The sequence below is a fragment of the Aythya ferina genome (genome assembly GCF_964211825.1).
Source record: "Aythya ferina genome assembly, chromosome: 6".
NCBI classification, from domain to species: Eukaryota; Metazoa; Chordata; class Aves; order Anseriformes; family Anatidae; genus Aythya; species Aythya ferina.
In genome coordinates this window covers 23411987-23427976 of record NC_140303.1, presented here as the reverse complement: position 1 = coordinate 23427976, position 15990 = coordinate 23411987, and the positions used below count along the sequence as shown (strand labels likewise).

At 38.1% G+C, this 15990-nt stretch overlaps 1 protein-coding gene across 4 annotated transcripts in view; it reads right to left on the bottom strand.

Moving 5' to 3' along the window:
• Positions 1–15990, bottom strand: part of FIGN (fidgetin, microtubule severing factor) — a 385491-nt gene that overhangs the window by 369218 nt on the left and 283 nt on the right. The window lies entirely within an intron of this gene.

Genomic DNA, 15990 nt, shown 5'->3' with positions numbered 1-15990 from the left:
CCATTACGATTTTTCATTTGTATCTACATTAACTCAGGTAATGAAAGAACCTATCAGATAGTGATTAACAACTCACTTCATTTACAAGAGGATGCACAAGTCCTTGGGTTCTGCATTTGAAAGGGGTGAATTTCAGAGACTAGCATGTTTTTTTTCCAGTAGCTCATCTATCTATAAATATAGACCAGATTTGCAACTTTACAACTGAAGTGCCAGTTTACATATTGACCCAAAGGGGGAAGGAAGACAGAGTACCTTGTTTTCCAGATAGAGCCAGCAACACAAGCAGATATGATACAGCCTTATCCTACTGACACTTTTCAAATAAGCTTAGCAAATAACCTTTTAATTAAATTGAAATTTTTGTTTGATACAAATGACTTCAGCTAGTAGTTAGAATAAGCTACCACAGAACATTTTTTCTCCAAATCCAGCTATAGCCTATAGATGCTCTAGCTTAGAAGCCTATATCACAACCTGTGCAGGTATAGCAGAGCAGAGTGTCACCAACTGAAAATAAGACTTCATTAAGAGAGGTTTGCTTTAGTTTTATAATAAACTATTAAGTGATTGAAATTTTACACTTATCTTCACCCAGAAGGTTTCTGATAGGCTTTTCATTCTGTTCTTGATGCTGTTATAATTGCTAACTATAATATAGCTATCTGTTTAAAAATATCTTCGTTAAAATAAACTGTCAACTTCAGTCAATTTTGATCTTGCTGCAGGGAGTACAACCTTCAAAGACTGATAACTATCTCAGCTAACCATATTTTCATGCCGTCACAAACCAAACAATTGGTTTACTGATGCATTCAGCAAACAGGATTTGTGAAATTCCCTCAGTCGGGTTTTTCCATTGCTTTAAATCTATACCTGCTCAACTTGCAGAATCTTCTTTAGCTCACTAAACTCCTGCAAATCCAATTCTATTACAGTGCCAGAGGGATTTATATGTGGTTTTGCTTTTATAAACCACAGGCTGAAGACAAGCAATGTTTGACACCTCTGAGAAAGCGACCCAGTCTGGCACACTGACGGCTGTGAATCAGAAGTGGGCAGATTTACTGACAGACGTGGGGAGACTTCCCGGGGCACACGGAGCTGCCGTCAGTTGCCTGCCCCCACTACCTCCAGGGAACTTAAAACTCCACACCAGTCCTGCGGCACTCATGTGCCATGGGGCAAGGGACAAGTCAAGCCTCTGAAAACAAACAAAAAAACTGCTCTGAAAGCTCCTGACATCCATCGTCTCCCTGACTTCCTGCTATCACTGCACATGGAGCTGTTCTGGACTCACCAAGGACACCTCTAAGGACATCAGGCCCCTCTCCAAATCAATACTGAGCAGCAAAAAGGAGTTTCTGGTGTCTTGGATCAAAGACCATACACATCATCTGCCCTACATAATCCCCTTCCTCTGTTTTTGTTCTCCTTTCCCCACGGTGGAGAGTAGTCAGTGGTCCTCAGCAGGGGTTTGACAGTCAGCTCCCATTTAATGAAGTTGTTTATGAGCCAGAAAACTAAGCTACACATGGATTTTTCAGTGTTTTGTTTGTTTGTTTTTGGGGGGGATAATTAAGCCCTTTTTCAGAATCAAGGTGATGGACATACAGAACCTGACCAGCAGCACGGTGTAGATATAGGCTAGCATTGAATGGTATGCACAGTGAAAGCAACGTTTTTTATTTGCTTTCTCTTCCAACAATATTTTTCCTTTCTGCAATGTTTTATGAGCCTTGTCACCATTTTTTGCACGCAGGATCAATGAATGAGGGTGGTTTTGTTGTTTTCTTAGAGCAGTCACGCACACACTGGCTTACACCCTCGGTAGCCACAAAATATTTTCAGGCCAACAGAAGTGCTTGGCAGCCCTCATTCAGAGCCATGGAAAACAGTACTTAAACTACAGTTATATTTTCATTTTCTAATGTTTATAAAATTTATATTTCTCCCATTCCCTACATTCACACAAGTACTGTGACTGCAGTGTCTAAATGATTGTATCTGGCTTAGCACTCAAAGCTTGTAGCTCAAGGAGTGCAACAAATCTCAAACAACATACGCAGAATACTGAAAATCATTAACTATTACTACAAAAAGTCAGGCTATAGAAGTATGCTCACCTCTAAAATGTGAATATTGTTTACCCAACAAGCGTTTTGCCAGTGCTTTGTAACATATAAAATAGTTCAGGTTAAAATCGTTTGGTTTCTCAGTACCACCTTTTGCAAGAAGAGTGCTGAAAGCCTGTAGCCAGTCTCAGACTGCAGACCAGCAGCAGAGTATGTTACAGTTCCCTGCTGTGCTCAACACACTGATGTGAGAAGTGTAAGAGAACAAGCACAAAGCTTTGCCTCTCCAGCTTTAACAGTTCTGGAGTGCCCCATGTAACAGCCAAGACAGCAAGGTTCTTATTTAGCTAGACCAACCTAGAACCTGAAGTACCTACTGGCCAAAAGAAGGACATCATCTCACCTTAAACTAAGAAAATAAATTGAGTTATCACATTTTGTTTGGAAACAAATCAGTGCAAGATAGCTATTCGGTGGCTGCCAGAAAGAAATGAGTGCCACTTCCAAAACTGATTAGGTAAAGAACTGCAATTTCAGCAGTTGTCTTTTGAGATAGGGGGGACTGAGACACATTTGAGCAATATAAATGTCTTATTACTACACATTTGCTAAAGGCTGCAGCTCAAACGGGATTTTTCCCCTTTATGAAAGATCTTAAAAAAGACACTATTTTGATTAAAACCCAGGGAAAAGTTGATGTCTTAAGAGTAGAGGGAACAACTCCCACTTGGAACAGTAAAAAACAAAGATCCTGTTGTTCATAACTGCTCTGATCCCAGGTCATGTTAGCTTTTTGTGGTATTAGGCAACAGCTGCTTAAAAACTGTCTTTCTGCAGTCCAGGGGACAAAAACACAGCAGTGTAGATCATTACTTTTCTGATACCGTTAAAAAATCTAGGGTACAGTTAGGCTGCTAATAAAGCCTGTAAAAGCCATTTTTTAACACCCCACTTACTCTTCTGCTGTGTCTTCAAGGCACAGTTATTCCTTTTTAATCATACATTACCTGTTAGCAGCTCCTCGTGTAAAGATCCCCAGCCTCTCTGCCTTTGCTGTGTAGGAGGAAGCTATCACCCACTCTTTTAGCTTCCTCCCTCAATTCCTGCAGAAAAATCTCACCCTCCAATCCTCAAGTCACAAGCATCCCTCTCTGCTCAGGGACTGCCACCACCTATCTTCTCTCATCTGGTTGCCCAGCGTATTTGTTTCTCTCTCTCGAGGTAAAGCTGAGCAGTTTTTATGCCCACCTGGCTGCTCAGGGCTTGCAGCCACAGCTCAGCCACCCTGGCTGCTCTGGGCCTCTTCTGCTCAGTGGAAAGGAGGTTGCTCCCTCACACCTACTTAAGTATTTCTAAAGCTTATGATCCTTTTGAATCTTTGCATCACTTTAACAGATTTTCATCAGTAAATCGAATACGGATCTGTGACCTTCCTCCAGTCTCTCCTGCACTGGAATTTCAAGAGCAATAATTGCCACATTTTGTTTCAATAGGATTTTTACTGCCATTACATTTAAACCAAGTATGAGTTGCAAATTGCTTCTAGCCTAGGGCAGACACAACTTACTCCAGGGCTTAATACTTTATTTGACCCTAGTTTGACTTCATATCAGGATCCACAAGACTAATCAGATGGGTGGCTTCAAAGAGGCTTCAGGCATTAGCTTTTTAGGCCTTTTCCTCAGAAATTGTTCCTCTTACAACAAAACACATAACAAACAGCAGTCAGTGTAAGAACAACAGGGCAACTCTTTCCACAGGCTTTTCTTTTTTATTTCCCCAAACAAGAACACAAGATGCAAGGACCTGCAAGTCCTTTAAACACAACAGTGACCTTCTCTGAGAAATGTTGCACATAATGCAGTACCACAGGTGCTACCAGGTGTAACACCAACATGGACAAGCAACTAAGTTACATTCAATACTCATCAGTCCTCCTCTTCAGGAATTCTGACCACTTACAGAGTCAAGAACAAAGACTGCATCTATATATAGTAAATATGCCTACATGCAGCAAATCATATTTTGCATTTACGATAACTCTTTAATGGATAAAGATACACAGCACTTACAAGGTCTGAAAGCTTGAGTTCCTCTTGTTCAGTTCATTGCTTAGCATCGGGAAGCCTTCCCCCTGCTGCATTTTTGACCCTTTTGCCAAAATTCATACACTTAGTATCTTATGGAGGGTGATAGATGAAGTTGCTTTTTCACCTCTGTTTGCATGCCATTCCTAAAACTCATGACATTATTAACCTCTGTTTTTCAGCTTCTAATAGATGCCACCAGAAAAACAGTTTTAATAAATGCATCCTGGAACATTTGGTTTGGAGCTAAGGTACCACATGTAAAAAGGAAAAATAATGATAAGTGATAAATGGGATAAAGATTTTAGGGAAATTTTATTGTATTTAATTAATCTACCATTTTTACTAAGTTGCTTTCAAGTGAAATGGCTTTTTACCAACTCCTTTTGAAAAGGTTAGAAGGGTATTCCCTGAGCTACAGTCATTAGCATATAGATGTCTCTAAGTGTTAATTTCTGTTTTCACTGAATGAATGTAATTTAAAATGAGGCCCTTTCAAATCAGTTAAATTTGGCCATTTGAGAAAGATAAGAAAAACGGACTCAAGCATAAACCCCAGCAAAACCTGCTTCTTAAGGATAAATATGTCACTGTTTAAGAGTCTCCCACATGCCGCAAATGATAAATTTCAGGAAAATTATGGGAAATGGCAGGTGCTAGGATTAGAGTCCTACCAGTAGGCAACAGAATCCATTAATAGGGCTAACAATGACAAAATAAAAAAGAGGTTTAATTTTATAGTTCAGAGAGTTTTCTAAGAGTTGAAAATAAGCCTAGAAATTAGGAGTTGTGGCAGCTAGTTTTATACTTAAAGCAAAACTCATTGAATTTCTTCATTTTCAGTTTTATGCAACAGAAGAATATTATAGAAACTGATCCATCTCTCAGTGAAATGAATGGTATTCCAACTATCATCTTCAGCTAGATCAGGCTCAGAAGTGTTTTTTAAGTTTTCATTTTAAAATAAGCTATTACAGGTTCAGTACAATGAAGCGTTGATGCAGCTGTCCATACAGGCATGGCATGTTGCCTACAAGAGGGTTTCCAGCACGCATATGCTCCCTAACATAACTGATACAGACAACAAATATTTGTAGTTAGACATCTCTCTCTCCATCATAAAGCCATATTCTCACTATATCATAACTTTGGGGCAATTACATTTTTCCAGAGTGATCATTTCTCGCTTGATTGTCTTGTAACACAAGGGACCGGGGGAGACAGGAAACACACTTATCTTAGACAACATTTCTCCTGACAAAAGTCCTTAATGATGTAATTGGAGTGCTCCCATCCTTCTATACTTTGGAAATTAAATATGAAATGGGGGAAAACAAGTCACTCTAACCTACATGAAGGCCACACCTATCCTGACAAAACTACAAGGCGTTTGCACATACTTAAGTGACCATTGCCATATCTTGGCAGTCAAAATCCTCAAAATATATTTGGTCTGGATATACCAGAAGCTGAAGCATTCAGACCTGAGACAAACCATTTTCTTGGTAGCATGGAATTCCTAATGTTTGGCAGCACTAGAAAGGAAACTGGAGAGACTGCTGTTTGGTTTGTACCCATCCAAGATATTTTGAAATTACAGGAAACAGTGCAATGATCAGAAAGTCAAGAGCAAAGAGTAAGAGGAGATAACAACACCTTGTCAGCCCTCTTGCCACAAGGAGAGAGCAAGACTAGCTAGAAGACCAAGTCTGATGAAGGGAAAGTAAGTCAGACCGTGAATACAAATAGTCCTCATCACACTCACACAAAAAAAATTCCCTGAAACTCAGGTTTTATCTTCTTGTTCACCACCAGAGATTAACAGCATTCTCTTTCTCGTTTTTGTAACTTCTAATATTGGTTTCATTAAGTCAGAGTAAAGATTCATTCTGCAGGATATACTAGATTGATTTGCCAAGACAGAAGTCAACATTATTTCTTAAATAAAAAATTTCTCTTTCTCTATTAAACAAGTACTGACAACTAAACATGTGCCCAACATACTATTTTGATTTCAAGTTAAGTTGTCTTTCTGGAGAAGTGAACGCCAGTGCAAGTTTTCCCCTCTAAAAACTCCAGTCAGCCCATCTCAGTCATGCTCGAGATCAGTTCTCTTGCCTCCTCCCCCCCCCCCAGCAGCCAAAAGGCCAGCTGATGTCAGCTGTAGCACAAATACAAGTCAATTTGGACTTGGACTAAGACCAGCAACATGGTATATGAAATAAATTGAACAGATGGTTACAACATTCGGCTTTGATACTCTTTTTTACCCCAGTCACTTTTCTGCATCAGACTTGCTTGAAATATGCTGATTATGCAAACCCTGAATATTAGCTCTATACTCTTTAAATAAAAATACATCCATTGCCCAATTTAATACTAGCAGCATGTAAACAGACCAGCACCTAGCTAGCTTTGCTGTGACTCATTGCTAACAAGTCCAGCTCATGCAAGTCGGTCATGCAGGGGCACTACAAGCAACCCCAGTCTCCACACTTGGGTACAAAGTGGTCTCAGAGGGAGGAAAGGAAAACAGAAGGGATGAGGGACAGAGGAGAGGGAAGAGAGCAAGAGAAACATTTTCCATCTAAAAAAGACTTCATAAGGCTTCCCAAGTTTACACTATGTATGAACATTATCTGTGCTGTATGTTGGCTTCAGCAGTGCTCCTAGAAACATTTACCTGTAAAATATTGAGTGGAAGTTATAAAATAATCTTCCACAGTTGTAAGCAAGACTATGCCATCCTTTCTCCAGCACTTTTAAACAAATTCTGATTTAGACTTTTATTTTGGTTTCCTTGGTAAAAGATATTCAGGAAAAGTATACTTTTCTGTGTGTTAAAATCCCTGAAAGTCTATTTGTTGTGCTGTTTCCTACCCCTACACATAGTTTCCATACAGTTTAAATTAATATATATATAAATATATTTCTTCCCATTATCTCTTTTACACCCAAAATGTAAGCATGTTTTAACAGAGTTGTAAACAGAAAAAAAAAAAAATATTAAGTTTTTGCAAGGCCCTTCATGTAAGCAGAACTCGTGTGCTCTGTTCTTAGTGTGTATGAAATGTGCACAGTCTTTAGAAATGCAGATAATCAAAAAAAGAGCCACTAGGGACACAAAGTAATAACATTAGCTAATGCCACACAGTAATGTTTATTTAACAAATCTGTGTTACATGCCTGACATTTCCCCTGGCATCAATTTATTTTGTTTTGCTTTTCTCTGATAGCAGCACAAATGCATTTGAAATGTAAACTTATTTTACACCTACTAAAGTGTATACACAATATGATAAAAACATATACATCTTTTTTAATATCTTATGGGAATACATACTGGAGATGTGCAGAAAACCCGACAGCCTGAATAAATGATCTAGATTATGGAAAATGTTCATTTTTAGCTTTCCCAATAGCTACTAAAACTGCAATTGTCAATGCACTGTACATCACTGCATTATGTTATTTATAAAGTGCCACAATGTGACAAAATGATGCTATCCATCAGGATCCAATCTTAACAGAAAGTGGCAGGGGAAGTGGAGCGGATGGAAAGATATCTTCGCAGCCCATTCAAACCGGCAGTTTGCAATAGTTAGAAATGGCAATTTTTAGAAGTTTCATTTACAGATCATTTGGAAAAGTGTACACAAATGATTTCATGAACTAAATTAAGAAAAAAAAAGTTTCTACTTTGAAACTGTTTGGTAACCAAGCCATCTCATGCTCCACCTTCCTTCCAGCCACACAGTTTCATTCATGCCACTCTTGCTTTCTTCATTGATGTCCTAGATTTGTCAGCCATTCTTTTCAGGATCAGTACCTTTCTTTTCAGGATCAGTACCTTTCTTCATTTAGAAAGCCAGCCCAGCCAACTGTCTCCAATAAATCCTCTTTAATTTCCGTTCTCTTTGTTGTCCAGCAGTGTTTTATCTTTACTACCTCACCAGACTTTTTCAGAACAATGTAATCCCAAATTTTGTTTTCTGTTCTAAAACACATTCTTCAAGTTTCATTGGACAACATTGAGAACAACATCCGATAACACACCAGGAAGGACCACATCAACTCTCATATTGCTTCCAGAGTAGATAAAAAAAAAAAATAGATAGAAAAGTGTCATTAAATTCAACACGATGGAAAAAAAATAACCTGAAACACACACATGCAGTGATGAGCCACCAGTTAGATATTACTGCTCTAGAAAAGTCAGCTCAACACTCAGTAGAGGTCAGAAAAGCAAATAGAGCATTAAGAACCACAAAGAAGGAAAGGGAGAACAAAAGACTTTGTAAATCCAAACATACCCAGATCTTCCACGCTAAGCACAGCTCTGATAACATCATTCAAGGAAAGCAGAGAGTTGGGAAAAGCACAATAAGTATGATCAGGTATACAGAAATAATATATAAATAATATATAATCAGGTATATAAAAAATTCCAAAACAAAGAGTCCAACTTGCCTAGTTTCTCTTTCCCAGCAGAGGAGAGTTATGCCCACGTCTGTAATGAAATAGTGAGGTAAAGGTGACCATGCTCACTGCTTGTCACTTGCAAACATCTACAGACAGCAACTGGTAAACATATCAGACAGCATGTTTGAAAACAAAAAAATCCTTCCACATAACAAGAATCAAAACTTCCCTGAGATGTAGTGGAAGTGTATAAATGGGACCAAATTGGGCTGGAAACAGTTGACGGTTGAGTAACAACTAATTAAGAACTGACCAGACGCAGCCCATGAAGATGAAGTGCTCTGACAGACCAAAAAGAAATGTTGGCCTTCAAATAATGCAAATAGACCCTCCCATGCCTCCTGTTACAGGCCAATGTATTCAGGAATGGAAGAAGGTAAGTACCCTGACAGGAGGAGGAGGTTTAACAAGGAACCGTACTTACAGTGTAGTTTTGACTACACTGTGAAATTAATACTGTGAGTTTTTCTGGGTGATTTTTTTTTAAATCATCATTAAGAAAAATACCTAGATATAGAAGCTAGTTTATAACATGGGAGTCTTACTGTTATTGCTGCCACATCATAATGTGGAAGAATATACTACGATATGCTGCCATATGGTCATATTTGCTCAGTTGCCCAGCTCTATCTATTTTCTTCTTCAGTGCAAATGCAGCTTGTGTTGCACAAAAACAACATTAAATGAAAAGGTATTCTTCTAGGTATAACGCATAATTTAAAAATCTGCTAGCCCAGGTATAAATCACTGTTTACTTATTTGACTGATATCTCCTTTACCTGGCATAAAAACAGAATGTGGATGCTTACCCAAAGGATAAGATGTTTTGGCATTAAAAAAAAAAAAAAAAAAAAAAAAAAAAAAAAAAAGTTATCTATATGTAGGAATAGCCACAACTGACTGCCATTAGAGATACTAGCAGCACATTGATATATTTGGTGCATTGCTGATGACTGTTAGGATGTACACGGTATATAGGTTATACTTCAGAACATCGCCTGTGGGACACCAGTAATATTTTGGATACACCACCTTGACACTAGATGATGTTCAATAAAAAGCAGACAACCCAAAACACACCTCCTTCCTTGAACCCTATGTATCACACAAGCACAATTCTTTTCTTTCTGTCTCGGGGGATCAACAGCAAGTAAATTGGCAGATCTCAAGAACTGGAAGACACCTTCAGTAACGGATACCTAGGTTTTTTGGGTTCCCCCACACACACATGGTTCTATGTGCCCTTACCTCTTGCTCTTTGTTACCTCTCTCTGCAGAAAACTCTAATGCCGTTCAGTTAACAGAGGAAAACTGAAATTCTTACACAAGAGAGATTTTTCATCACTGTATTTACTCCATATTCAGCAGCATCATATAACAAGCCTTTATTCTTCCTTCTCCTAAAGATGTTTTTCAATGCACATGCTGGGCAATATACAAGTGTTCATGCCAGAGCAAGGAAATTGCTCTTACAATACAGACTGTAGTCTGTTGTTTTCTCTCTTCCTAGATGTCAGTGTTTTTTAATCCTCATATAGCATCACTCTAGTCCTTTCCCTGTCACAAAACATTTTTCCTAAACTGCTGGTCACCCTTAATGGGTCTGTTACTGGCTCTATTCCAAGCTCAAAAACCTTGAAAAGTTACAGGCAAGATTCGCTGTTGGAAGTCCATGGTGTATGTTATTATGTGATCTTGGAAGCTGCAGCTGTAGAGAACGTGCCAAAGCCACTACTACTCAAGTCTCACAATTTTCTTGGGTTTCTACTATATAAAGCATCTCCTAGACATATGTATCTAAACCAAAGGATTCATATAAGTTGTTTTTAATATTATTTGTCACCTAAAAAAGAAATTGTATTTTTATGTACTTCTATTGGGAGTTGTTTCCCTGCCCCTGCTTACGGCAAAGATACCAGAGCAGAATGTGTTACAAAATGTAAAACTGAAGCAGGAATCTAATTCAATACACCGGAAGCATAAATGCCTTGGGACTGACAGAGAACGGCTGCTGACTAGCACACTTGATTTAGATAAGAAATTTATTCTTACTCCTCTTCCTACTACCCTCAAATAACATACACATATTATCAGAGAGATGAAAATCTGTTTGAGACCACTAATTAGAAATAAAGTAGGACTTTGCACAGATTCTCCTTTACCAGATGGTTCCACTAATATTCACTAATAAAAAGCCTGTTTAAGGAGCTTATGTTCATTTAGATTGAAAGAGGCCAGAAACAGCACAATTATGTCAGCAATTAATCTCATTAGAAAGATTCTTTGTCAGTTTTGTCTGGGAACTCCGTAGCTTTTACAACTTTCCTCTGTGCAGATTTCAATTCAGCTGTGCAAGGTGCCTCACAAGCCTTCAGCAGCAGAGCTGTACTTCTGGCTGTTAAGACAAGGTCTTAAACACAATCTTATCAATATTTGAACACGCATGTATTAATGCGACTCCTTGCGGATTTACCTTATAGTTCTACCTCGGTCTTCCATTTATTACCAAAGCAAACAGTGTCTACCTATCAAAAGTTTTGAACTGCTACACTAGTAGAGTTCAGTGAACGTATCAAAATCTTTATCATAACTTCTGCTTTTACTGGCAAGTTACTGATTCATCTCAAAGCTCCCTCCATTAACAATTCTTTCTCTCTCCCATTCTTTACTACATCACCACTCAGTAAGGAAGTCAGAGGAACACATTTTCTATGAAAAATATTTTAATCCAAGGTTATTTTCATAATTGTCTCTTAGTAGGGAAGACAACATGGCATCAGCCATTCATCAGAAGAGCTATGGTAACAAACATTTAAGCATGAAATACAATCTCTTCTCAAGCAAATGTAAAGTAGGACTGTGGAAAAACCTAGGAGCTCCCTGCTAAATATGACAAGATATAAGTAAACAGATAGTGTATGTACAATCTGGGTATGAATGGTAAACAAAAAACAATATCTTACTCAAAGAAAACAAAACAAAATCATATTTCATGTTTCATACTGCCAGAGAACTATTCCAACCCAAGGTTTTGCCCCTGCTCAGTTCCTCTCAGTCACCTGAAGACTTTTCGCTATCTTCCCATATTGTTTGTGGTGGGGCTTCTCATTACTGATCTTCATTTAAAATTCTCCTAGCTTCTGAATATCATCTTCTCTCCACCTACACAGAGCGGACCAAGCGAATCTTTCCTCCTCCTTCCTCCCACAGCAATGAAAAAACAAACCTGAGGTCACAACTGGTCGTATCTCATTCTTCCTTGGAGTCTGTCTGCACAAGCAGAGTACTCGGTCTTTCTGTACCAGCTACACTTCTCCAAACTGTGGTAGTGTCAGTCCCTGTTTTGCTGAAGCCAACTTAAATATGCACGCACCTTGAATATACTGACAGAAATATACTGAAAGAAGAGACTGTCTGAGATCTCATGCTCACATTGAAGATTTTGTATGTTCAGGCAGCATTAATAGAACAAGAGAACCTCTTCCCTAAGACTAATGCTGCAGTCAAGATATTTAAACCAACATCTCTACTCCTGGGAAACAGAGGTTCCTTGCAAAAATACAGTACATTCTAAAGACAGGTCATTTTATTTCTTTAAAAAATGAACGAATGGTTTATTGAGCTTATTTGATAGCTCAAATCATTGTGTAATGCATGTATTTTTAAAAATAATCATCTGCATTATGAAGTTTGTGACATCATGAAAGATTCTTTAAAGTATTTTTTAAACTGTCCCAGTTATATATGTGAAGACAAACTATAAAAATCAGAATGAAAGAACAATTCTTAAATTAGTACAAGGGCAGAGCAACAGCTTTTTTCAAAAATGGCTTTTATGCTGAACATGTTTGCAGTTTTCAAATTTATGGGTGTAGCTGTCAACATGTATATTCACTTTTAGAATATCGTCCTGGCTTAATGAGGTCTCCTGGAATGATTTCTTTTTATTAAAAGTTAACATGCTTATGTATCTGGTTTCCACCTTTCTACTTTTTGTTGTATCTTTCTTAAACTGCACTACTTTTCAGCAGAGAGATCATAGCACAGTTTAGTTTAAAACTTCATAGTGCATTCAACTACTTCAAAACTTCAAGAAACTTCCAATGAAACTTTCAAGGTACAGTAGATACTTATCTTCAACATAATAAACAACAACCTAGAAAAAACTACAAGACAACAACATTTTAGCTACAACTACATACAATCACCAAACAGTGCTACATTGCGAAAGAGAAATAAGATGTCCTGCTAGTCACCCCATCTTAGGTCACTCCCCATAGTTCTGGCTCATACCATGCCTCTGTCCACTTCTGTCTGTCTCACCATCTCTGCACCTGTCTCCAACTTATGCTGATGCTTGTTAGGCAAGGCACAAGATTAGAGTCAAACACATACACTTCTTAGAATGAAACTTTGCCTGCAACATCAGACTGCTGAGTGATGCATTCAGAATTACTCAGTAAAAACACAGGTGCTATACAAGCTCGGAACTGTTCCATGAGACTCTGCAGGTGACTGACTCTGACAATTTTCAAATTCATACACATTCCTGCAAGAAAGCCTCATAATCATGGGTCAACCTGATTAAGACTTTTTCCTCAAAACAGCTGGAGTAGTTGTTGCTCTCTTGTCTCTTCACTTCCACTTTATCTTATCATTTATTCTTTTAGTTCTTAGGGGTTTTCAGTGTTGAAGCTGCCATGGTCAACTTGGCTAAACTGCCATAGTTCTCTATGCTCTCTTGGGGCTCGCTTCCTCACACCTCTTCATCATCATACCTCTCTTCAGGAGCTCTTACTCTCTATTTATTTTTCTTCTATTGAACTACCCACAGGGTCTGATATGCTCTAAAGGCAATCCACTCCTCTGTAAAGGAAGTGTTACAAGGCTTTGTTACCTCAAGCCCAATTTCTTTGTCTGTACAACCTTGTATAGCAGAATATCTCCACCATCACTTCTCTTTGAAGAGCCTGCATAACATCACATACATTTTTCTGAGCATAACAACTGTAAAAGCATCCTGAACAGTACATGTTCATTAATCCATATAGTACCAAGTTCTCCAGCACTTGATTCATTAACTACAGTTACAGAACCTATACTGCTTCCAGATTACATCAAAAACTTGCTAAAAAATGCAAACGAACAACGCTTTTCTTGTTATAAAATATCAATTATTTTCCTTTTTTCTTTACAATAAGTTATAGAAAGATGAAATATTTAATTGGTCAATTATTTAAAGAGAAATAGATAAACCTGTAAAAAAAAAAAAAGTCTAGGAAAATGCTACATACACAGGGAAAAGATTGAAAATCTAGAAGAATGTTAATTGTTTAAGTTCCTGAAACTCCTTTGATCAGCTTGATGACAGAAGCACGTTCACTCCTCCCTGTGCTTCTAAGTTCATGCTAAGATGTGTTTTCTGCTTCTTCCATTTTGAAATAAAGCAATACATTTCCACAGACAAAGGAGAATTTCACTTCATCATACAACAAAATCTAGAATCCATTTATTGCAGCCACATTATCCTAATCAAAGGGGTAATGCAAGTCAGCTGTGCATCTTTGCCATGGGGAGGCCCTTTTAAGGGCCACCTGTATGGCAGATACCGTTTGAACTAACAAAATCAGAAACAATTAGCTTACTCAGATAATTCTTTTTAGTGCCCAACTCTACAGTGCTAAGGAATGAGGAAATTTTTCTTCAAATGTATCATGCATTTTACATTTTCACAAGGCCAAGGCCATTTCAAATATAGATTCCTACTGCAAGTCTTTGCTCATAAAGAAGGCTTTGGGTAGTTTTGTTTTGGGTGGTTGTGTGCATGTTGATCCCCCTCCCCCCCCCCAATACAGAATAAAAAAATGCAAATAACAGTATCAATGTACAAGCATTAAATAGGAAAGACATCCCTAATTTTTAGTTCAACTTCATACACTTCTCTTCATTTACCTCAAAAATAGAGATGGGTATTGTTCGGTCACAGTGAACTCCGTGACCACAGCCCATCATTAAATATATTAGCTACAGTTTCCACTTCAGCACCAAGTGAAGTTTCACCTTATTACACTTTGTGAATTTCCACAAGCCCTTAAAGTTATTTTTGACATCTTTGACTCTGATCCTGCCAACGCTCACACATATTATCTTGAGCAAACTGAAATGTATAGCATTACGCATGTGTTTGTTTGTGTGCTGTGCATCATATAAGGAATGAGGACTTCATTAATCGTTTGGTACAGAAGTGAACCCCTTTGGATGTTAGGCATATGGGCTAGAAATTCTCTCCAGTGGCTTATTATCCATTGTTGTTCCAAGTGTTAATATCTCTTTTAAAATTCTTTCCTTACCCTTCCACCCTCCTACACACATCACCTCCTTTACATTCTCCTCAAATGTCTAAAAATAACTAACTATGCATATGGTCTGAGCACCACAGCCCTATACCATGTAACTGAGGAGAGAGTATTTTAGTTTGAATAGCTGACCTCACATCCATCATCAGAGATTTTTTTTTCCCATGAGTTATGTTCCAGAGCTCAAACAATCAACACACACCATGGATTTGGCAATTGCAGAGTTCTCTAACAAATTAAGCTTTGGGGGTAAATAAATAAAGTCTGTGAAACCTGTGCATGTATTTTCTCCCACCTGCTTCCTCTTGCATGGTAAAAAGATTTCAAATTAAAAGTTTATTCTCTTTCAAGTTTTTTGTTGTTGTTGTTTTCACATTAGAAATTTTCTGCTGGTGTTAATAAACAACAACAAAATCCAAACTTCTGATCCCCCTTGGGAACACATCAGGAACACGAGAATAAGAACTCATTCACTTAGTCAGTTTCAGCCACCAGGAACAGAACTGGAAGCACCTCATTCAACATCCCCTGTTTTTTATACCATCATGCTTGTTTTAAGTAATGCTGTACTGTGCCCCTTCTCTTTCCCCAAATAGTCAGCTAGTACAATGGAAGGGGAAGTTGAAATACGTTTGTAAAAAGTGATGTTTCAACTTAGCTCAGAGCAAGGAGAAAAGCAAGAAAAGAAAGCTGTACACCTGGGTTGATGCATCTCCCACAGGACTAGAGAAATGCCTCCAGGATTACTGTCTGTTAAGGAAGCTCCTAGGTCACAGTCTATTTTCACACCACCTAAGAGGCATGGTATTTTGGATAAAGAACAATCATTTTTACTTAGACACATCCCCCACTGTGAAATTCTAACTGTGCAAATTCAGTGGCAACAGCAATACAAATACCTTCTGTGGGTCTCATTCTACAAAGTGCTCTGCTCCAATTCTGCTACCTACTATAATCAGGTCTAGAAACATACCATAATTCAAGTTTGAA